Below are 26133 nucleotides of genomic sequence, written 5' to 3'. Positions count from 1 at the left end.
ATTATTATTATATCAAAAATGTCCTTTAACCTAAAGAGAAATGCCTAAAAATATCATTATTTTACCTATTGTATGAAATTTGTTTCTAACATTATTTTCATACATAAAATTTCTCCTTCATTAACGGTACAGTATATTATATCTAATTAAATATGTAGATTTTATTTATTTGATTCAATTTTTAAAAATTCAAATATAACTCATATAAATTCCATAGTGTAAGCATCAAGTTACATTCTATTTCTATCTTTTTCCTAATTACAAAAATGTCTTGATTTTTTGGGCATCCGGATACATCCCAGACTCGTGGATACATTAGTTCAAATTTCAACTATGATTAAAAAGGAAAGGAAAGGTAAAATTGAATGTGAGTTCCCCTAATCACGACAATCAGTTTGTTGTCAATCTCTACCGGATCGTATCAACTTCAAACAACAATTCAAAATTCAATTTTTCTTCTCTCAATTCTCTCTCAAATCGTAACAAATCAAAAAACTTTGAAATCTGTTTCAGATACATGATGAATATATCTATATTGTTGAGATATTCAGGACTCTAGAAAAATGAGGTGAGATATTGTCACTCCCCAAACTGGCGCAACCGGCACCCCGTACCATCTTTGACAGAGTAGCCACTAAAACATAAAAGAAAGAGAACATCGAAGGCTGACAAGGCCACCACAATAAACTGCTGAAACAAAATGACATGACCAACGAGGTCACAAGATTAGTAAAATAACGAAAGGACCGACAAGACCAACTTGGCTACATTTAAAACTTAGATACAATAAGCCGACAAGGCTATAAATGGAAGCTGAAAAGACCCAACACAGTATGTCCACAAGTCTATATGTCAAATCTACATACAACTAACAGCTCCAGAAAGAATGGAGCTTACCAATCCTCAGCTGAGACCAAACCCCTATTGCAAAGGCTGATCAGGATCTCTGTCTGAACCTGCAGCACGGATGTAGCATCCCCATGCAATGGGACGTCAGTAAGAATGAAAATGTGCTGGTATGAAAGGCAAAAAGTAGAATCATAAATAGTTGCAGTAAAAAGGTAATATAGATACCACCTGAAACTGAAACTCTGATAGCGTACATGGCCGACATCTGACCTCATGGTAGTGATATATGCATGGTATGCTCGTGTAATCGTATGTCGTGAATACGTCTATATAAATACAAATGCATGACATACCCGACCAAATGCTAGCAATGGCAGTCTTTTCCAGTAGCTAACCGGCATCATAATGCCAACTTGTGGCCATTTGTACAATATATATAGTCTTTTGGGCAAATAGGCCACTTACCTCCGATTATAGCTCGGAGTCCATGCATAACATGTCATGTATGATATGAACTTTGAATGCACATATTAGGTCATAACAAGAACTTAATCAACCTTGGCTCATTAGTAATCTTATTCTCATAATCACTTTCGTATAACATGCGAACGCCTTTTAGAACCTTATTTGATTTTTGAATAGATCTGGACACTTAACTCAACTTTAGGATGGTAACATAAACATGAGGATATTCATAAAGATCTTAAAGTGCTTAGGCGAAATCCATTGGTGGACCCTTAAAGTTGGCACCAACTTTCACTTAGACACCTCAAGTAAGGCTCTGATGTGTCATTTTGATATTTTTTTTGACAATCACAAAAATATATTAAGTGTGTGTAATGCACTCGCATGACGTGTCAAAAGCAGCGAATTAAATAAAGACATGTGGCATATATATATATATATATATATATATATCAAAAATAATTATCAAATAATGACTTTTGAATAGAAAAAAATGACCAATAATTTGATGACACGCGGCATTTTTTAATCCAAATAATTTTTTTAAAAAAAATAAAAATTAAAAACTATTAACCCCCCCCCCCCACACACACACAACCCCTATCTTCCAACACCACCCACCCCTACTTTGAAACTAGATTACTACTTTATCGACATTGTTTATTTTTGCTCTATACTGCCACATAAAATGCTAGCAGGCGTTCTCAAATTAACATGTTCTATCTCATGGTCCTGCTACTATGATTCCTCTATTTCATCACATCCTTTCTGAATTAGAAGCAGCCGGAAAGCTGCTGAATCAATAAAGTTCTGTTCTTGGTTTCTTCCTAACAAAAATGCAACCTCTCTGATGATCTATAAATATTCTAATCTCAAAACAATCTCTCAAATCTTCAAGATTTATGTATTGTTGTTTGACCATTCTTGAGAAATCACAACCAGTATCATTAATAAAAAAATATAAAGAATTGGGCCTCTATTTTTTTCGGCAAGACTAATACAAATCTAAAATTATTTTTTTTGAAATTGTTAAAGAATTCAAACCTTAAACAACCCACAATAAAATTCGAAGCCCAATTAAAAAATAAATAGGATATTCTCCAATTTCTCAGATTTCTAAGAACAACTTCAACAATACAAGTAGTAATCTTTGAACCCAACTCATCAAGTTCTTGGCTTTTTGATGAATCAAGAGGCTTAATGAATATGTGAACAAGTCTATCAACGATTCTTGAATCGTCTGGAGAGATTGGGGGAGGAGAATTTATGGATTTTTGGCAAATGGGTGTTGAAGAAAATGGAGAAAGATTGTGTTTTGTAAAAGGGATTTGTAAAAGAAGAACATGCAATGAAGAAGAAGAAGAAAAAGAAGAAGAAATGATGGCAGAAATGAAGAAGAAGAACAACAACAAAAAAATATTTTTAAAGAAAAAAATATTTTTCACGCGTTTAAAATGGGTGCAGCACACGCAATGTGTCAAGTCAGCATAAAGTGTCAAAATGACACATCGAAGCCTTACTTGAGGTGTCTAAAATGAACAAAGTCTAGTTGAGGTGTCTAAGTGAAAGTTGGTGCCAACTTTAGGGGCCACCGATGGATTTCGCCAAGTGCTTAAAGACTCTCCTCGTGACTTTGTTAAACTTTCATACAACCATTTAGGCCTATAAAATTCGTAATAGACTCAAAGCTCTTGACACGATTCCAACTTAGCAAATTAATCATTTAGGAATTCAAAAGGAGACTAACATGCTTAATTTGATTTATGAACGACTCTAATTTGGTAATAGCATGATCCTTTTTAGGAACAAGGTTACTTGACAAGTATACAACCAAAAAGAATGGAGTACAAGATTTAGTATGAATATTATTTTGAGATATCATTTTCGTAAATAGATTTTGATGAGAAAAAAATGAATTAACAACTCCCTTAGATATAACCTAATAATTTTCCAACATTCCAACCTCACTCTCAGGACAATAGCTCGCTAATAAATATAATGAATAAGAAATTCGACAGAAAATAGATTTAACCGTCAAACATACTTTACAATTTTACAAGCACGATAATGATACGATACAGTAAAAAAAAGGATCAGCTAACATCACAGTGCCCTTCATAGAGGGTCTTCCTAAGAATAGAATAGTAAAAATAATTTATTTGATAGATTTATAATTTTCAAAATTCGTGCGGTATGAAAAAAAGAAGTTTTGCCTTAACATACCTTAACACTTGAAGCTACCAAGACTCCCCTTCCAGAACCGGTGCAATAGCCATAAAAAAGCACAACTCAACTATGAAAGTGGATAATACTACAACCATGCTACAAATTAAATCAGCCCCCGATTCTCCTCTAAAATCTCATCAAAGCCATCACCTTACTCGCTGCAACTCGAGAATTTACGCAGTAAAAGAGCTACAAAACTAGTGAAATATTAAAAATATTTAGCTTGGGAAAAATACCCTTCTCCCATCGCTACTGAATATGCAAGTGTATAAATATATATATTTATAATTGGAGAAAGGCCCCTAGTACATTGGGATAATAACAAGATTATATGTAGATTAGAAATAATTAACTCAGAATATACCATAAAAACAGCTGCTATCGAAGCTAATAACGAAGATACAGAAGAATTTAGTAAACAGATTAAAGAATTACTAAAACTAGAAGTAATAAGGCGATCTACCTCTAAACATAGATCAGCTGTATTCATGGTTAGAAACCATAGCGAGCAGGTGAGAGGAAAAGCAAGAATGGTAATTAATTATAAAAGATTAAATGATAACACTAAAACAGATGCATACAAGTTACCAGACAAAAACGAATTAATAAATAGAATATAAGGTAAAAAGTTCTTTAGTAAATTTGACTGTAAATCAGGATATTGGCAGGTAAAAATGCACCTAGAAAGTATAGAATGGACGGCATTCACTTGTCCAGAAGGACATTTCGAATGGTTAGCCATGCCTTTTGGGTTAAAGACTGCACCACCAATTTTTCAACGAAAAATGGATACTATATTCGGAGAATATAAAAATTTTGTATTAGTTTACGTAGATGATGTATTAGTATTTAGTAAAGACATACAAAAATACTTAGGACACTTACAAACATTGTTCAGTTTATTGTTAAAAACAGGATCATAATTAGCAAAAAGAAAATGAAACTATGTAAAACTCATATTAATTTTTTAGGAGCAACAATAGGAGAAGGTAAAATAAAGTTACAACCACACATAGCCAAAAAGGTACTAGACATGCCAAATAAACTAGATACTACTAAAGATCTTCAAAAAAATTTAGGATTAGTAAATTATGCTAGAAATTTTATAAAAGATTTAGGAAAAATAGCAGGACCTTTATATGCCAAAACAGGTAGTAAAGGACAAAAACATTTTAATATAAAAGATATTAAATTAATTCAGCAAATCAAAAAAAGGGTCAAACATATACCAGATTTACAAATCCCCCTCGAAACAGATTATTTAATAGTAAAAACTGATGGAAGTCAGTTAGGATGGGGATCTGTTTTAAAAACTAGACCAAATAAATATAGTAGTAAGAATGAAGAAAAATATGTACCTATCAAAGCGGAAATATGAGTAGTATAGACGCGGAAGTTTTAGCAATAATATATGGACTGAACAGTTTTAAATTATACATATTAAATAAATCAGAAGTGTTAATAAGAACAGATTGTGAAGCAATAGTAAAGCTTCACTAGACAATCAATAATAAAGCAAGTAGTAAAAGAAGATGACTAAATTTTATGGACGTTATATCTATATACAATAATATAGTTTTTGAATATGTAAAGGGAAAGGATAATGATCTAGTTGATCAGTTGAGTAGATTGCAACTAAAAACTAATTAAACAATTGTATTTCAGCATAAGACCCACTGGCCAACAGCCAGCAGACAAAGGCAAGGGAATAGCCCCAGCAGACTCATATGCTCAGACATTGCTTGGTAAGCTTAATTTCAGACCTCAGGGAACCATTGAGATGATGGAACGAATTTACTTCGGTAAATTTAATTTAATTTCTTATCCTCAATGTAACCTATCTTTTAGAATACTCCCAAAATGTAATATAGATAAAACTCAAAAATGTTTAGTAGACAACTTATGGATAGCATATACTAAACAAGATACTAAACATTTTATTGCAGCCAATAACGCTTTATGTCAATATTTCTCAGACAAGAATAGAGAAAATAAATTTAAATACTATGTAGTCATACATGAAAAAACAAATGGCATTTTTTAGACTTGGTTAGAAGTAGTAGACTCTATAAATAGGATAAAAACCCCATTTTTTAAAGACTTTAATAATTTTACAGAAGCCTTAGACTATGCTAGAGGTATTCTGGGCCCAAACTATTACATCTCTCCAGCCCTTAGACAAAACCAAGCCCAAATACCCAATACAACATCCAGAAAGATACAAACAAAATTATATTCTGCGACCATTGTTCTACCATGACCGAAGTCTTCAAAAGACTAAATGCAAAAAATGAGGCTCTCAAACAAGAGAATATGAAACTTATGAAACAACTAGAGACTCTTCAAGGTAAGTTTGTTGCTAAATCAAATACAGGTACTCATAAAGAAGACTTGAGTTCTCCATCTCAACCAAAAATGGATGAGAAGGGTGTGCATTCCCCTCTGAATGCTCAGAAATCTACTATATCAGATCAAGGTATAGCTAGTCCGGCACAAACGATAGCCGGTAAAGACAAATCAAATCCGTTAATGGCTGTCACTTTGCCAAAAAGTGAAGAAAAGGAATCTTCTTCCTCACGAAGAAGGTTACCTAAAACTTTCTACCAAGACAGTTCTAAAACAAATATGGCTATAAAAAAGAAAAAAAACAATAAAATTAAAGCCATAATTAAGCAAACTTTAGAACAATTCTTTAAAGACCAGGGATGTGATAAGCATGTTATTATTAAAGACAGTCCAGATCCAGAAAATAAAAAGGTTCAATCAGACGAAGACACAAATACAAACCCAATAAGAACCCCCAGTTCGAAAGAAGGCTATGGAAATGATAATTACCAAAACGCCCAAGACCCGTATGAAGACGACGACTCAGGCATGAGTTTTGACTCTATTGCCCTTCGTAATCTTGATACTTAGAGCAAGAGCATCCAAGAAGATAAAGACAAAGAAGAGACAAAGACATAAAGACAGATGAAAAAGACATAAAGATAAGTGAATAAGTGTGTCATGTGGGTATGCCCACAGATATTATGTGAGTGCTGTCATTTTATCACTACCCTCCAAAAGAGGGAAAAACTATTGACAAAGCACGCGTCTGTAAAATAGTCGGTCAAAAAGAAAGTTTGATAGTGCATGTGACGATGGGGCCCAATGAGCATCCGACGCGCAATATTAAACCTTATCAACAAGTGTCGGACATCTAGAAGAAGGCCACGTAGTGATGTTTAAATCCTTTCATTCTACCATCTTCACCTCTATAAAAAGAAGAAGTATGTAAGTTAGAGGGATAGAATTCTAGAGAGAGAAAATCCTCCAACATATTTCCCTTCCCTTGTAAAAACACCAATCCCCTTCCAAAAAATCTTTCTTGAAGTTGTACTAAAGCAGTTTATATAATAAAACAAGTGTGTGGTTGTGTGAAGTTTTAAGTTCTATCTCAAAGACCTTCGGGGTTCCCGAAAGGGAAACCTCTCTCAGTCGAAGTCATATAAATTTCTTATAAGTTTTACAATTAATTTTCCCCAAAAAATATGTGTTTATATTTATGTTGTATTATGTAAATGATTGTACATATTTAATCTTGAAACCCTTAGTAAATGGTTAGCTTCTTAATTTTTAACAACGACTATGGATTAACCTGTAAATTCCTAGGAATTTAATTTGGCCTAGACAGTCCACCTGAACTAAGGACGTAATTGTGGCCAGATATATCCGGGGTGGGGTTAAAAATGAAGTTGTTAAAAATAAGTTAAGAAGAAGAGATAAAAGGGATAAATCAAAACTAAAGTATATCGGCTGGAAATCAGAACTATCAACCGAAAGAGTCCTTCGGAAGACTCGTAGATCTGGTGTAACAACGCCACATACTTAAGTAAAAAAAAAGTAAAAAATGGGGAAATTATGATAAAACTAAGAGATAAACATGACAAGACAAATAGAGAGAGGGCGTACTGAGTAGGATTTTACAACAGTCATTTAAAAAACTTGAACTTTTATCAACAATTATTTGATAACCTCAACTATCATATTGAAATATTATCTTATTGAAACATCTTTATAATTTATCTTATTGAAATATTGTTATAATTTGGTATCAGAGCGAGAAGTTTCTATGGACACTAAATGAAAAGACATCCTGCTCATAAAGACTACAGATCTAGATATTGGTTGTTATATAGGGAATATAAGCTAAAACATACAGCTATAAAATTGAAAAAAGCTTTAGAAGACTATATTCACATAGTAGAAACAATAGATGCTATCGATAAAACATATCAGATTAGAGAAAGACGATTAGTTAGAGGAGACCTTATTAGTGTCCTAAGGTGAGAAATCCAAAGCCAAGAGAGTGATTTAGAATATAGTAGTAATAGAATTGCTTGGTGTTACAGAAAAATTAGTGAAAAATTATATCAATTAGGATAAAATTTGTTATGCAAAATCAACCTTTGTTTTAAAGATATAAAAGAGTATCTGGTTGGCTACAAGAAGAATTAAGACACCAATCAGAAGTTAAGCAGTCAGAAAAAGAATTACTACTCGTTATAAATCAATACTCCTCATATCACCCAGACCAGCATACACCGTATCTACAGACTCAATTAAACAATCTAGAAACACAAATAGTATATTCTAAAATTAGAATAAGACAAAATAAAAAGATACTAAACTATATTCCACTAGGATAAATATTGATGACATTAGAATACATAAGAAGAGTTAGGCAAAAACAAAAATGGATATACGAAGAAAGAAAATATAGGACCGAACTCAAGAAAAACCTAGCCTGGTTAGAACAGCAACTAGACAACCCAGCTTTTAAAATAAAATCATATACAACAGAAGAGTTATATAAAGAACAAACTGAATTAAGAGCAGAACTGCTAAGACAAATTACCGAAATCAAAGAAGATATAATATTTAGCAAATATAGAATAGAATTATACAAAGTACTTTGGCAATTTACTTCTTTAGGATAGACAAAATAGATCCTTTAAAACACCTAGAATATTTAGACCTTAGAATACATCCAGAAAGGAAATACAAAATTATACACAAAACATTATCCCAATGTACTAGGGGCTTTCTCCAATTATTTCCATTTCATCTAGTATTAAAATTATTTTGTCTAAATCTCTGGGATTTTTTTTTCTAGTGCATTTATCCCTTTTTGGAAGTTATAAAATTTTGTTTCTATATTTATTAAGGTGTAATCTTTCTCTATGTCTTCTAAGTATGTATCTTCTAAGTAGTCTTCCTGTTCTTCGTACAGGTTTTTTGTGGTACATCTATTGCCACCTTTGCAATTTGTACAATAGGCAGCTGTCTCTTTGTTTGGTTGTACATTTGGTTGAGATTTTCCCTTTGTAAGACACTTTTCAGTTTGTACTGGAGTATAAGTGGTATTTTTAAATAGCATTATTCCGTCTCTGAAAAAAACAACTTCCATTATTTTGTATGAGAAAATATAATCCTATTACTAGGTCGGTTTTTATGTCTAAGTCTTTAGCTAGTATTTTATACATATTGTACGTAGGTTTATAAAATTCATTACAAGTATTAATAAAGCTTATTTGGGCTTTTTCTATGTAATGATTATAAAAATTGTAGGTTCCATCCATTTGTATTGCTGATATAGGTTCTTTAAATGTTTTTAATATTTTTTCGGGCAATATCCTTTTATTTATAAGACAACTTGTACATCCTGTGTCTACTAAGGCTAGAGTTTCGATTTCTATGTCTTTAATTTTAATTCTAGCTAATACTTTAACTGTTCCAAATTGTTTATCTTTATTACAGATAAGGCTAGTAGTATTTTCTTCTATATTCATCAATTCTGTTTCGATGTTATCTAAATGTATTGTTCCTAGTGTTTCTTCTTCTTCTTCTTCTTCTACCTTTCGTTTACCTTTTTCCAGATATATTAACCTTTATTCTATTTTATTTATTCTGATTTCTAGGGTTATTAGTCGTAAATATGTTACTGAGTCTTTTGTAGTGACCTTATCTTGTTGTGGTTCCTTTTGTTTTCCTACTTTTATTTCTAATTTAGTTTTTATACATGTTAGACATGCTTCCATATAACATTTATGAAATTTAGCTCTATTTGTTCTACTGGGGTACCATTTACATATGTTACATTGATTGTTGTCTATACCTTTATGTCTTTCAAAATTATGATGACATTCTACTCCTACGTTCATCATAGTACTTAATTGTAGGTCTTCTAAATTTATCATTCCTCTATCTAATCCTATTTCGTTTACTAAGTTATCTTCTTCTGAATCAGAGGATTCGGATTGGGTCTGTTCTGCTACTTCAACACTTACAATGGAGTATATACTTTTAGTATCTGACATACATTCATCTACATTTAAAAGTGTCTAGAAACTATAGAATCTATCATAAACAAACAAACAAAGATTTTAAATAAGCTAGAATAAAATTTTGATTTCCTTAAAACACAACAACTAGAAATAAATCGGAAAATACATTTCTTAAATACTAAGTTCAACCTTGAAAAATATACCTACTAAAACAGAAATAGAAAGACTAGTAAAAACAATTCTGGAAAAACCTAAAGAACTAGAGGTATAAAATAATCAAGTAATAACAAAAACAACAGAACAAATAGAGTATATAATTTCAGAAGTTAACAACTTAAAAGAAATAATAAAAAGACTAGAACAAATTTCTCTTTCATGAATGAAGAAGATATAAACTATAAAAAGGCATTAGAAATTTCAAACAAATACCATGATGACCCAATAGGTCTTACAAAATACGTCCCGGCTAGTGTATCAGATAAAATAGTTGTAAAACAAAACAACACAATTATAGCTTTGCTAATAGAATTGAATACTAAACTTGACAAACTACTTAAAGAAAAACAACAACTCGAAGTACAAATACCTCAACTTCCTAATAAAGAAATAGACGCTCTAGTAAATCAATTAAAAAGAATAGAAATAACCCCCCAAAAAGAAAAAATACAAGTTGTCAAAAAACCACAACCATGAAACTTTTTTCACACAAGTATAGATCAACAGACGAAGAAAATATCCAAAGAAACAGACCAGGCGTAATCTACTCAGACAATAGAATAGGAAATAATCTCATATCTAGGATACTATCTAGGAGAAGAAGCTCTAATGATGAACAGAACCAAGAATTAAATGAAGTAGTAGATGTAGATAAAGATTTACAAATTTTCCAACAAAATCAATTGAAACTATTAAACCCAAAGACTCTATACAAAGTAGGATGTTTCTCTAAAGATAACCAACTATACCGACACTATAGAGAAGAACAAATATCAGCACGAGGAGAAAATTGTTCGAGTTTAAACTTAGTAACTCTTAATTTCTTAAAGACAATAAAAGGCCATAGATTAATGATGATGCATATGGGATTAATTGTTATAGGAATTAAAGGTTTAACTAGAAAAATTTAGGTGCTAAGGTACTAATAGTAATATATGACGACAGATGGTCAGACCTGAAAAAATCAATAATAGGATTAACTGAAGTAGATATGACAAATAATGGAGAAATATTCTATGTAAGCCTAGACTTTTTAATGAATCTAAATGAATTTGGTGAACATATTAAAATAGGAATACAAACCAAAGGATATGAAGAAATGAATAAAGGTAATAACCTACTAATGTGTTTAGGATTTATAGGAAAAATGATGTTAAGTAGTAATACAAAATTTAAACTCCAAATTAACGATGTAGTAGAAGTAATGGGAAAGAAAGGAATAAAATTAATAAAATCAATTAAAATCAATCCAGAAGAATACGCAGGACTAGAATGAAACCTAGATAAATTAAATAAGCCTAAAGAGTTTACACCAACCAACCATCTAATGTACACTAGTTCCAAAGGAGAAACTTCAATAATGTTTACATATTATAATTATACCAATCAAAAGTTAGCAGATGACACAGATACAGAAAGTACAATAGCTACAGAACAAGAAGAATTTATGAATATAGAGTTAATACAAGAAGGGTGCGAAGTAGATAATGCTATAGAAATAGCAAAAGAATTATACAAAGGAAATAAATATAGTGTGTTCAAATGTAAAGGTTGCCAAAAAGGAAAAATGGATATTGTTGAAACTATAGAACATTTTAGAATCTGCTCAAAAAGAAATGTCAACCTAGCATATAGAATAGAAGATGTTAAAGAACCTGATGAAAGTAATAACGTAAACGACACAGAAGACTTAGAATCTTTAGATGACATTAAATCCTTAGTAAGCTACAAAGAACTAATGAATGAAGCAACAAGTGCCCACATTGCGAGCCCTTTTCAAAGAACTAGTCCAGCAGCAAATGTTACACATAATTCAGGCACTCTTCCAAGGAAAGCATGGCCTGTAACACAAGATATAGAAATAAGAGACAACATTAAACCAACAGGTAGACGAATGCCTTTAGAAGAACCCATTAAATTACAAGAAGGAGGAAATAAAGAAAAAATACTTAATATAGCAGCTCACGATCCGAAATTATGGAATACAGTAATAGACGTATGGAAAGGAATAATAGTAGCAGATTTCATAAAAAACTATCAAGAAACAAATGCAAAAACAATGTATAAATATTTAGAAACCTTTCTTGGAGAATCATGTAAAGCAGTTTGGGAAGCATATAAACAAACTTACCCTCAAGAATTTCAAGGTTTAATAGAGTTAGGACCAAATCCATACAATTTTGCTAATAAAATACATGTTTTGTTAACAGGAGAAGATCCAAATAGTGGATTACTAGCCTTACAAAGAAATGCAGTAATAAAATTAGAACAGTTAAGCATCACTAATTGGATGCATATTAAAGACTTTTTAAAGGATTATTTCTATTATTGCACAGTTAGTGGGAATACATTTGATGACGAACTAGGTAAAAAACTATTTCGTAAGTTACCTGGAGCTCTAGAAAGAGAAATAGAAGAAAGATGGTATAAGAGAGCAGGAGTAATACAAGACCCAAATGCTTTGTGGTCAATAGGACAAAAGATACAACATGTAATGGAAATACTACAAGAAAAATATACCAATATACAAATCCAAAAACAGCTTAAACAAAATGAAATGAACTTTTGTAAATCAGTTATTTATACAACTCAAAGTTATGACAAAAGACCACAAAAACCAAAGAAGCATAAACGGCAAACATACTATAACCCAAAACCATATAAACGTAAAAAATATTACCTAAAAAGATCATCAGCGAGAAAACCTTATCTAAATAGAGATAGACACGTCAGAAAATATAGAAGTGATAGGAATTATAAAAATAAATTAGAATATTATACATGTGGTAGTATAGACCACTTAGCTAACATATGCCCTAAAAGAAATAATATAAGAACTAGAAACTCCCAATTAATAGAAAAACTACAGGAGACACTTTTAAATGTATATATATAGCAACACACACTTTGTAAGGAGAATTAATGGATGGAAAAGAAAACTTTGGAGTGCATATGTATTTATGCACCCATATGTACCGTTATGAATAAAAAATGGTTGGATCCCTTTTCAATTATTTAATATCTATGTTAATACTGGATACAACCAACCATGCAAACACTAGCCCAATATATGTTATTTTATCCATCTCAATTTATGCGGCACAGAAGAAATTAGGTTTGTCAATCAAATTTTTATATAATTTTTAAATATTTTGAATTGTTAATTATTGTAATTTACAGTATTTTTATGTAAATTTCAAATAATATATGTTATTCTCTGTCCCAATTTATGTAAACACATGTAAAATTTTGAGAGTCAACTAAAATTTTAATTTATTTTTGAAATATTTTAAGTTGTTAATTATTGTGATTTATAATACTATTTTTTCATAATTTTTTAATATATAACATACTTAAAAGGAAAGTAAAACAAATAAATTGAAGCAGACAATGTACTAAATATAATTAATAGAGGAAATTGAAGTAGAAGGACAAATTTAAAATTTCTCTGACTAATCCTAAGCATTCAAATATGTGTTACTCCATTTGTCTTAATTTATATGTTACTCCATTTGTCTTAATTTCTGTGGCTATCTTCTAATTTTTATATAGTTTAAGTTATTAATTATTGTGATTTACAATATTTTTTTATGTAATTTACAAATAATATATGTTACTTCATGTGTCAACCAAAATTTTAATATGTTTTAAAAATATTTTAACTTGTTAATTATTATAATTTATAGTATAATTTTTTTGTAATTTGTGCACCAGATTGCCCTTTTTTTAAAATATATAACATACTAAAAATGAAAGTAAGACAAACAAATTAAAACAAAATTACTAAATATAGATAATGGAAATGATCAGATAGTTTATCATTAAAACACAAAATAAAACCTTTAACTATGTGAGGAGCTTGGGATGACTAAGCAGTTAGGTTGACCCTAAGCTCCTCACATTGAGGCTTTATAATATAGAGTAAAAAATATTTTAACTTGTTAATTATTGTAATTTATAACATAATTTTTTCATAATTTAAATATATAACATACTAAAAATAAAAGTAAGACAAATAAATTAAAACAAAATTACTAATTATAAATAATAAAAATAATCAAATAATTTATTATTAAAACACAAAAATATTTAACTATGTGAGAAGCTTGAGATGACTAAGCAGGTAGCTTTGACCCCAAGCTCCTCACATTCTCTCTTATATAAAAGAGTAAAATGCAAAGCTACAAACAAAATTGCCACCACTTAAGGATTGTTGTCCATTGCCTCAACCTCCCCGTGGAAGTGGAGGAGGCATGACCTAGTTTCTCGGGGGATAGAATTAAAAAAGACTTTTGAGTTATCTATTTGAGAATTTAGGACACAAGTTTTAAAAATTGGGTAAAAAGAACTCTAGTATAATTAGGTATTAATGGGTTATGCTAATTTAAAAAAGAATATTTTTATACACTTCAAAATTTTGCTATTTACAAATAAGCCCAACATATAAGAGGATTGTTTAGCCAAAAGGGCAAAATCTGCTCATTTTTTCAGCGGGAAGCAGCAACAGCAGCCCTTCACCACATTCATCTTCGTCTTCTTCCATAACTTTTTTTTTTCAATCTCAACACATTCCAGCCTTCCAAACGCCGATGTTTAAACATTTGTCTAAACAACTAACAAATATTTTCATATGTCGATCTCCAAAATAATTAGCAAATATTTTTATATTTCTCCAAACAACTAGCTGATAGTTAAAATATTCTCAATGTTTTAACTAAAGAATCATAAAAAACACCTAAATAATTTAAGGTTGTTTAAATATCTTCTGGTTGTTTGAACTAAACAACTTTTGATTGTTTAAACAATTTTTGATTGTTTAAACAGCTTTTGTTGTTTGAACTAAACAACTTAGAGTTGTTTAAACAACATCTCTTGATTGTTGAACAACTCCTGTTTATATAAACAATATATCCTCTCCTCTCCTCTCTTCTCTTTCATCAATTTTTTTTATAATTTTCAGAATCAAATCGGAGTGAAAGAATTGGGGAAAAAAAAAGAGAGAAAAGGAGAACAGAGAAAATCAAATAAAGGAGAAAGAATTGGAGAAAAAAAAAGAGAGAAGAGAGGAGAGGAGAAGAGAGGGTTAAAAAAAATGGAGAAAATGAATAGAATTTTATTAAAAATTTTGATATTTTAATTTTTTATCCTAAATTTACAAATATTTCAAATCAATCCCATTTTTTTTATAATTAACCCCTAATTAAATATTTATAACCAAAAAAAAATACAAATACCCTTTCCTTCATTTTTTCCAACCTTCAAAGACAGAAGGACCATCTTTAAGCTTCTCAACTCAATCACCATTGAAGGTAGGTAGAACTTTATCTTAGTGTATAGGATGATTTCTCACCAAATTAAAAGCTTCACGTAGGTGATAAGGTCGTTAGTTTCTAGGTAGATTTCATTTCAGTGGCCTCAAGCTCTCACACAGGCGTCGGAGTATCCTCCATCAACTAAGTACAACAAACCCGCCACATTGACCAATAACTGGTAAGAGCCTCACCCCTTTGTATCGAAGAACCTCCTATATACCTGGATCTGACCTTTCTTTTACTTTTTCTTATTTAATGGGTTGAACCCTTATCGGAGTTAATACCACCATCAAAACAAAATCCAGTAGCTGAAACGTCAGATTTAACAAAGGTAACTCATTCTCATCTCATTTTTGAATCTTAATTTCTTTGTCGTGTCTTCTCTGTTTTGTTGGACTCAATGATGCAATGAGTCATTTTATTGCTGATAATTCTAGTTCAATTTGGTTCTTTAGCTCGTAAAATCTTGAATCGAAGAATAGGAATTTGAGCTTTATCCATGTTAATTATTGCCTTAGCTTCTGCTGGTATCTCCTGGTGATGGTTATATTCCTCTGTACCTGCAAAATTAAAAACATGGTTAGTAAAATAATTTGTTGCTCTGTTGCTTTGTTGCCCTCCCTTAGTATATGATATAATAGTTGTTCCTTTCCTTCCCTCATATGATTGATCATAGTAACTTCTCCATGTATGCTCCACGGACAATCCCACTTCCCTTCTAACACCTTCACCATAGCAAGAGAGTCAGTCTGAATAACAAGAGGGAAAAGATTATGCTCTCTACAGTACCTCAATCCATCCTTGATAGCTATTGCTTATGCTTTATGTTATTTGTATCTCCTATCTGTCTTGCACTTGCATATAGAAAATTTTCTTGGTCATCCCTGATACAAAACGAGGAGGAGCTTGGTCCTGGTTTCCCTTAGATGTCCCATCCGTGTTACAAATAAATCATCTTGTAGGTGGCATTGTCCAGTAAACTCTAGTGGTGGCAATCTTTGGTCTATAATCATCAAAGAATCTCACAATATGAACCCAACAAATAGAAATATCTGGCAGCTAAGGATATCTCACTTTTGCCAAGAGATGAAAATTCCTATTAATCTCAGTAATGACCCTTCCTTTAGACATTGTACCTCCATATACAATTGTGTTTCTCCATCTCCAAATCTGCCATAAAATAATAGCAGGAGCAGCCTGGTAAAATGACTTTAATTTTTCACAACAATCAATCTCCCACCACCTTGCTACTGCTTGATTAACCTGATGAAAAGGACCAAGAACACCTGCTACAACACAAAAATAGTTTTAGATATCCTTACAAAAATATCCATGTAAGAATAGATGCGATATAGTTTCCTGATTAGGAGTATCACAACATCTGCACCTGGAAACCATAGCAACGCCACATTTTGCTACGATCTCATCTACTGGCAATTTCTTTTTCCATACCCTCCATTGGAAAAAAGAAATCTTAAATGGTAACCCCTTTGTCCAAAATTTGGAAAACATAGAGTTTTCCTTTTCTCATTGTCTAAGAACCTCCCATGCACTTTTGATCGAGAATTTACCAGTGCTAGTTTGAGTCCACCATGGAACATCCCACTGAGCACTAGAACTGACAATTTCTAAGTGATTAATTACAAAATCAGCAAGATCTTGAGGTAGATGTTGTTGTACTACATCTTGTTGCCATTTTCCCTCTTCCATGAAACAACAAAGATCATTCAGTCTTTCATCATAATTATAATCACTAGGCAGAACCTGATACAGAGGACCAAGCCTTGTCCAGTTCTCAAACCACAGGTTTGCAGAACCCGAGTGAGGTTCCCACCAAATATCCTTCTCAATTTCAACTCTAACTTCCAGCGTCTTCTTCCATAATTGGGACTCCTTTTCCATTCAACTAATGCTAGAATATATATTTTACAATACTTGTTCCACATGTAGTTTGTCCAGAGGGATCTAGTTGTCCTAAACTTCCACCAAAGTTTTGCAAAAAGGGCTTTAGACACATCAATAATGATCTAAAACCTAGACCCTCTTCTGACTTAGGATAGCAAACATTCTTCCAAAAATACTAATGTCTACTCTTGCCCTACTCCTTGTTACTCCGATTAAAAATTGCAAAAATCTTGTGTACATCTGAAATGGTATATTTGGTAGGGGCAAGAGCTGATAGCAGATAAATTGGCATGCTTTGTAGAACACTGTTGATCAATACTGCTTTTCCTCTGAATGAGAGCAACTTTCCCTTCCAGTTCTGTAGCTTCTCCTTCACCTTTTTAATCAACTCATTATAGTACTTTTTCTTCTTTTTTTTTGAGTGAAAAATTGGACATCCCAGGTATTTAAAAGGAAAATCTCCTTTTACAAAACCTATCATTTGTTCAACCTCCTGCATCAACCTGACTGCCACAGTTTTGAACATATAAAAGGCACTCTTATCTTTATTAATTAACTGTCCAGAAACTTTTTCATATTCCTAAAGAGTTTTCATAATCAAGCTGATAGAGACCTTATCTGTAGATATGAAAATAATAGTATCATCTGCATAAGACAAATGATTTAATCTAGCACTCCACCTTGGTAATTCATATCCCTTGTACAACCCATTATCATGTAGATAATTTAGAGCCCTCGAAAGCACTTCAGCTGAAATAATAAATAAGGCTGGTGAAAGTGGATCACCCTGCTTCACACCCCTAGTAGAGTTAAAAAAGCCATGACACTGACCGTTAAGCAAAATAGAATACCAGTTATTTACAAGTAGCCTCTAAATCAAATCAATGAAAACATCTTGAAACCCCATTTCCCTCAAAATCCTGGTATGAAAGAGCCAAGAGACTCTATCATAAGCCTTTGCCATATCTAATTTAATTACCACATTAGCTAGTTTTTCCCTCTTTCTGATGTTTGTAAATATCTCTTGAGTAAGAAGCACATTCTCAATTATACATTTGTCTTTCACAAAATCAGACTGATTTGAGGAAATAAGCTGAGGCAGTAAAGGATCTAGTCTTCCTTGCATCATCCTTGAGATTACCTTGTTTATAAAATTACTCAAACTGATTGGTCTCAAATATGAAAAATTCTGAACCACCTCTTATTTAGGAATTAGGACCAAGTTAGTTTGAGTAAAAAAATTTGGGAGAGTATCACCACCAAAAAATGCCCCTACTACCTTATGAACATCTATACCAACCACTTCCCAACAGGATTGAAAGAAAGCTCCTGATAAACCATCAAGTCCACTTGCACTAGCTCCATCTAGAGCAAAAACTGCTTTTCTGTCTTCTTCCAGGGCTGGTATAGAGCACAACTTTGCATTATCATCTTCAGACACCATTTCAGAGATATGATTTAGAATTTGAAAATCAGAAACCTCCTCTTCTTGCTGAAATTGATTTTTGTAGTGATTGATGACCTCTTCTGCAATTGCTAAATCTTCCTCTATTAGATTTCCATATGTATCATGGATCTTTTTCACCTGCAGTCTTTTCCTTCTGCCATTCACTAGATTATGGAAAAATCTTGTGTTTCTATCCCCTTCTACATACCACCTGATTCCTGCTTTTTCCTTCCAAAATTCTTCCTCATAGTGTAAATATTTCTTCATTTCAGCCTATGCATGGTGAAGAATCATTATATTGTCTAAACTAGGATCCTCCTCGAATAATTGCTCCTTGATTTTGACTAAATCTTCCCTTATAATCAACTGCTTGAAAATATCTCCATAGGTATCTCTGCTCTATTTAGACAGCCTATTTGACATTTTTTTATCGTGTTTAAACATCAAAAAGTGACATCCCTCAAAATCAGCAATCCAGTTATCACGAACTATGCTTTAAAAACTTGAAAGGTTTTACAATATGAACATTCTGACCCCCTATACTAATGAGGAGAGGGGAATGGTCCGACCCTGTTCTGGATAGATGCTCAACCTCTGTATTGCCTAAACCTTTCAGCAACAATTGATTTGTCAACACCCTATCTAACCTTTCAAAAATACATTTACCATCAGTTCTTCCATTCCACCATGTAAAAGGATTGTATTTGAATCCCACATCAAGTAATTCACATGAGTTTATGCAATGGGCACCTCCAATCTTCTCCTCTTGAGATAAAACCACTTTAAAATCTCCTCCTACTTACCAAGGAAGTGACATGTTAGAGGCAGTGAAATACATGTCATTCCACAAATCAATCCTATCAAGATCATTGCATTTAGCATATACTAAAGTGATAATGATAGACTGATTGTCCTCCAGAATTAATTTTAGTGTAATTTGTTGATCTGAATCCCCAATTACTTCCAACTCCACAGAGTCCTTCACAAAGAACCAAATCTTTCCATTAATATTAGCACCTGCTTTATTCATGTTTAATCTCCTTTTATAACTTTGAATTTGCCCAGCCTGTTGAAAAGTCTTCATCAAAGCATTCAAAACAAAATGATGATGCCTATTTAACATTTTTACACTGTTAAAAGCTTGATGTGTCCTTACTGATCTTATATTTCATATAAGACATTTAATCATATGGAGACATTAGATTTAGGCTACACTTCTTGTCACCCTACCAGTGGTATGACTAAAGTCACTGACTTGTTGCTTCTTCCCCTTTCTTCCTTTCCTAGGGGAAACATCTGCTTGCTTCATTACTTGATCATAGTTTTTATATATGTCCTCCTCTGAATCCATCAAACCTTCCCTAACGTCATCTTCTACTCCTTTCAACTGCTTTACCCCAGAATATGAGCAAATCTCTCATCTTCAAACCACGACTCCGATCACAGTTTCCAGGTGACTTTATCTCAGGGGACAGGGGCAGGAGAACACTTCACAAAGCGAGATTTTTGAAATTCAATCAGAACAACACTGACTAGGTAAGATATAGGATTCTTGTCTGAGTCGCGTGGATCACAAAATGGATCTATGATTTCAAATCCACTCGTTGATTTTGAGAAAACCGAATCAATTGGCTTTTTTCCCAGCGATGCCTCCAACTCGAGATTTTGATTCATAGAACTGAATGCAAAGCTTTGTTAAGAGGTGCTTGTGTATACAATGTAATCTCTGCTTGTGATTCACCTGGAACTTCCATGGTTCCACTTTGACTTATGATTGCAATAGGTTTTGGATTAGCTTCTACTATTGCAAGATTACTCTGAGGGCTATCCATCTCTACAACCTTATCATCTGTATTCTCATGTTTCTCCACCTGGCTTGGTTTGTTACTGCTACAACTTTGCTGGTCTTGAGGAAGATTATCAGACTCATTAGTCTGTTTAATTTCCTTCTCTTGTCTCTCTGTTATTTGTTGAATTTTGTCACCTGTCTGGTCTTGTAAAGTTTCCTGGTATTGTGAATTTACTATCTCACCTTCTTCCTCCTCCTCAACTCTGTCACCCCATTTTTCGGATGAAGCCTGCTTGTCTTGTCTTCCAAAAGCTTGAGTGATCCATTTCTTTGTATTGGTCGGATCTTGCTGCCCCCCACCACTGCCTACACTAGTATACCCCTCCTTATCTTCTTTTGTTTGCCCCTCCTCATTCACAGGCATGTGAAATTTATTAGTAGTAGTAATATCTACTATGTTGCTAACCCCTTCCTTTTGTTTGTTATTAGCATTCTCCTTAACTGTGCTAACTTTCTTCTTTTTGATGTTTTCTTTCCATGCTTGCAAGTCACCAACAATACGACCACTGGTAAGCATTTTGGGCTGATGGTGTGGCTGTCTCCCCCCTTTTGGAGACTTCTCTGGAGTTTGCCTCTCATCGTTGGAGTTGCTACTTCTGCTGACACATTGGGAAATGGCCTCAACTCAGGATGTAACACCCTACAAGAATACTCACTATGACCTTGGAGATTACACTCCCTACAATAATTTGGCAAATAGTCGTATTGAATTTTAACATTATCTATGCGAATTGTTCTTGTCTTTTCATTCATGATCTCCATACGCACAAACTTCGGCAACTTAGATGTCAAGTCCACCTGAACCTTGACCTTGCCACACCTAGGCCGAGTTTTATTAATTGTTGCCAAGTCTTAGTGCAAAGGCTTTCCTACTGCTGACGCTAACGAGAATAGAGCTTCCTTTACAAAATAGGTAGGCGGTAGATTGGGGAAGGATCTCCACGCCATAGCTTGTGTTGCTTCCTTGTCCACCCTAAAAGCAGAATCATATATTAAAGATCTCATCTGGAAAGCTATTCCATTTTTTTCCTTTAAATAATAAGCATTTCTGGACATTAGATTGACAAAATCTTCAATGAGTTCACATCTAACCTAAATGTGACGATTACGAAGGACTCTGATTCTGCTATAACCTTTTATTCTGCAATGAATCGACAGACCCTTCCTTAAATCCTCAATATCAGGCCAACCATAGGAAAATTTTCCTACTACAACATATTGTAGATCTTCTAGGGCATTCATGCGATCAACTTCTGCTTCTGTCCATTGAATTACTGGCACTCCAATATAATCTACCGTCTTTGTAGGAATGGGGTCAATAGTTTCTTTGGCAGGGACTTTCATACTATTAAGAGATTTAGTATCCATAATGTCCTTAAAATTCAAACAAGTTCGTTCCAGGGGTTCACTGGGATTTTGGGGGTTATGTAACACCCTGAAATTTTCTAAGCTAAGACCCGGACCATCTTTCTTATGCGTATGGAATCATACTAAGTGATTTTAACTTTGCATATAAGTGTTAAGGTCAATTCCTCAGCGTGATAATAGATTTGAGATGAATTAAGGTCACAAGAATTCCTTAGTACAAAATTGAGTTGAAACCTTAGTTACCGATTGGGTCTTGATATGAGATTTTATAGAGTTAGGTGATGCAATGACTTCTAAGTTGTGAATGTATGTTGAGGCCCTTTCCTAATGTATTTGAAGTGTATCAGAAGTAGGTCAGTAAGAGGCCTCCAAAGTTTTTATAACCTTGAAATTACCAAAATACCTCTAAACAAGAGATTTCTCACATGACGCATCATCCCAAACTTTTTTAGCAAATCCAAGGCTGAAATATTGATTAGCACAAAAAATTAAGTGGGGCAGTGGTCTCGGTCGAATTTTAGGTCAATCGGATCAAAAAAATGACTTTTCGGAGTGAAACAGCAAAAAACAGAAAAGTGCGCGATAGGGAGCTGCCCAAAAATAGGTCAAAATTTATTTTTTGATTTTCGACGGTCCTATATTGTTATCGAAAGGTTCGTAAAAAAATAAACTAAAATGAACCCTCGGCGCGACGCAGAGGTGTTCCACGACAATTCAAAATTCGCAATTTTAATGAGGGGCATTCCAGACTTTTCTCCAACCCTCCTATACTTAACCCACGACTGATATAGGTCGTTTTCAACCTTAAAAGAGTTTCTAAACTTTCCTAAGTACCTTCTATGTATTCTAACTAAAAGACCTAGGGCTAAGGAGTAGAGAAAATGCTAGGGTTCAAAAGATTCAAGCAATTTCTTGCCAGATTGATTGTTTTGTCTTCATCCCAGGTATGTAAGGCTAAACTAAAGCATGGATTTTGTTCTTCCATGTGCCCCATGATTGTGATAGGTTGATTTGTGAATGAATTGAGTCACCATGATTGTGTTTTCTTGAGATTTTCCTTAAAAATTAACGTATTTTATATATTATTACGTAATTGATGTCTTCTATAAACTTGCTTCTTGAACAAATGATTTAAAACTATTTACTTCATAAACCCTCATAATATTTTAACTAATATTGGATGTATATGCCTAAGGATTGATTCCAGAGCCTTGAACTTGTGAATGCATGATTGTGATTGAGATGTAAGCATGATGATAGTCTTGATGAAACTTGATAGTCTTTCATATCTTCATAATTGAACCCAATTGAATGGTCTCAACTGAATGTTGTCATAAATGATTGCTCCAATTACTCTTAAATGATTGGGAATGATTGGATGATTGAATGGATAGAGCTAATGGACCGATAAAAGTCCCTAGGAGACTTATTGATTGATTTGATTGGGATTGATTGTTTTATGAGCATGGAGTCTTGGGAGGAGTATGAGCACCGAATTGGGTGAGTAGGTCATAACTCGAACCCAATAACTACGTAGCCAGTGTAAGAGAGAAATTGAACCGTTAAAGTCAGATGTTTCCCCTTTTTATTGTCCTGAAAAGATAAGATTCGATTGATTGATTGGATTTATGATTGGATGAGCTGTCCTTTACCTTGGAAAAGTATTGGACGATTGTGGCAACAACAACGAGCTTGTTGTACGATCACTGGCTCATAAGTGATTATTGTCAGATAAGAGAAACTCCCAGATAAGTCTTGATAGTACTTTGATCGGATTGGATTGTATATGATTGCTCTCTGTCTAAACCTTACTCTTGCTTTAGACTTATGAGATCCTGATTGAGTTTCTTACTCTTGATTGAGTTACTTGAGTTGATGTCATTCTACTTTATGCATGTTTCATTCTGCCATATTACATACTCGTACATTCCACGTATTGATGTACATTTGAGTCTACATCGTTTAATGATGCAAAACAACTTCTAGAGATCATCAATATGCGCATCGTTGAGGATCTCTTCACATTCCAGGTGATTAGTGAGTTCTACCTGCTTTCGGAGGATACCATTCTTTTATCATCTAACTTTTGAGTTTAGACTTTTTTTTATATTTTGATTTAGGTACTCATGAACCTGTCATTGGCACCATCTAGATAGTTGAGATAGAGGTTTCATAGGCCAGATAGTGATGGATTTGTTTCGATGTCTTTACCTCTTGATTAGTTGTCTTTCAAACTATGTTTTTGATTTGTATGATTGAGATTGTTGATTGAGTTAGCCCACTAAGATTTATTTTTCTCTTAAACTAAGACTTCCGCTGAATGAATGAATGTGTGATCAGGCCAAGTGGTCCGCTTGGAAGCTAGCAATGCCTTCTGAGTGTCGGTCATGTCTAGGGTACCCTTCCATCTTTAGTAACTTCAAATCTATGAAGAATAGAAGGAGAATGCAGTTGAAATTCAAAAATGGAGGATTGATTGTAACCACTGATAAATGAGAGTGATTTCAAGCGTGAAAATAGAGATTTAGGTCGTGGTTTGAGTTATGTATCTGAAATAGAGAGAGAAAGCAAGGAAAAGAAGGATTTTAGTAATATTTTAAAATGGTAGGGACTTTTTAAGAAATAGGGTAAAAAGATTGTGTAATTAGGTAATTTTTTCAAAATTCAACCTTTCCATGATCCAATTCAACATAAACCAATAAAATTATGCTTCTTTTGTTCACTTTTACTTTTTCACTATTTCAAAAATAAATTTTTATTTTTACTTGTTACTTTTCACATATCAAAAAAAAATATAATTTTTTTCCCAATATTTTACCCTTAGCATTAATTACTAATAATGTAACATTCCTCAAAATGCTCACAAGCGCCTTAAGAATGCCTTGGGAATATGCCGCTCATGTAATGAGTTATCCTTAATCTTTCTGGCAAATTCGAGTCTGAAATATCGATCAGGGGGTCTAAACCTGCGAAAAAAGGGTCTCAGTGGATTTTTAGGACCCCTATATCGACAGATAGATTTTTTGAAGAAACTGCGCAAAACAATAAAGTGCGCGATGAGTACTTGCTCCGGTTCAGTGCAATTTTTTCCGAGTCAAAATCTAGCCAAAATCTCATTCGCTCAAAATTTGCTTATCAGGAAACATCTTCGCGTCGCGGACTTGGGCGATGAATTTTGTCCAAATTTAGTTTTTTAAGTAAGGACACTTTAGACTTTTTCCTAATTGTTAGTTAATGAACGTAGACGTTTTTAGGACCTAATTAAGCTCTATAAATTAACCTAAACATTTAATTCTATTCATTCTTCTACAATTCACCTACTCAAATATTTCTCTCTCTACAAATGACTATCAAGGACTCCATTGAAGACTTCAAGTAAATTCACTCAAAACTCTCAATTTCTTCCAAATTATTTGATTTTCTCACTTAAGGTATGTGAGTATTGATGCATGGATTCTTTCATTCATAAACCCAATCAATTTCTCAAGTTTTCTATTAAATTAAAGTATGGTATTTTATGAGTATTATGATCTATAGTCCAATTGTACGAGTTATGATTCAAATTATGATCATGAGTCTATTTTGATATAAATTGGTGGCTATTGCATTGAATTGAAGAGTTTTTCCATGAATTCTCCTATATTGATCTCTAGGGTTCATGATGTAAATTATGAGTATTTTCAATTATACTTCCCGATGATACGATCTTTATGAATTATGTATGGGTTGATAGAAAGTACAGGACCATGCACGTTTTCAAGTCAATTACAAGATTTTCAAGTCAATTGATTATGCATTTGAGTTTTACTCTAAGTTCAAGATATGAATTTCATGCAAGTTATGAAGTAAGGTGACTTAGGGCCCTAAGTGGTGACCTAGGACCTAACTATATGAATTATGCAAATATGATTGTAATGATGAAAGGACAATTCTCACACTAAAGTATGTTATGAAAATGAGCGCTACTCTATTATTTCAAACTTATGATCATGACTATGATATGTGTAATTATGATTTCTATGCTATGTATGTATTCCGTGGAATTTGACTTAGCACCGAGTGGACTTGAGGTTGGGGCCCTACCAAAAGCCCTGATAGCAACTTCATGTCTCTTAAACTACGTGTCATCATAGGTTGCTTTCATGGCCTAGCTATTAGATCCACATTTAG

At 33.0% G+C, this 26133-nt stretch overlaps 1 long non-coding RNA gene across 1 annotated transcript; it reads left to right on the top strand.

Annotated features, from left to right (window-relative positions):
• The first annotated feature begins 15341 nt into the window (after window positions 1-15341).
• Window positions 15342-21486, top strand: LOC129880445 (uncharacterized). Its single transcript, XR_008765392.1, has 2 exons — window positions 15342-15725; window positions 21084-21486. It is a non-coding gene; the product is annotated as an uncharacterized LOC129880445 (long non-coding RNA).
• The last annotated feature ends 4647 nt before the right edge of the window (window positions 21487-26133 follow it).

Source organism: Solanum dulcamara, chromosome 2 (assembly GCF_947179165.1).
Source record: "Solanum dulcamara chromosome 2, daSolDulc1.2, whole genome shotgun sequence".
Classification (NCBI taxonomy): Eukaryota; Viridiplantae; Streptophyta; class Magnoliopsida; order Solanales; family Solanaceae; genus Solanum; species Solanum dulcamara.
This window is presented reverse-complemented; position numbering and strand designations above follow the sequence as displayed.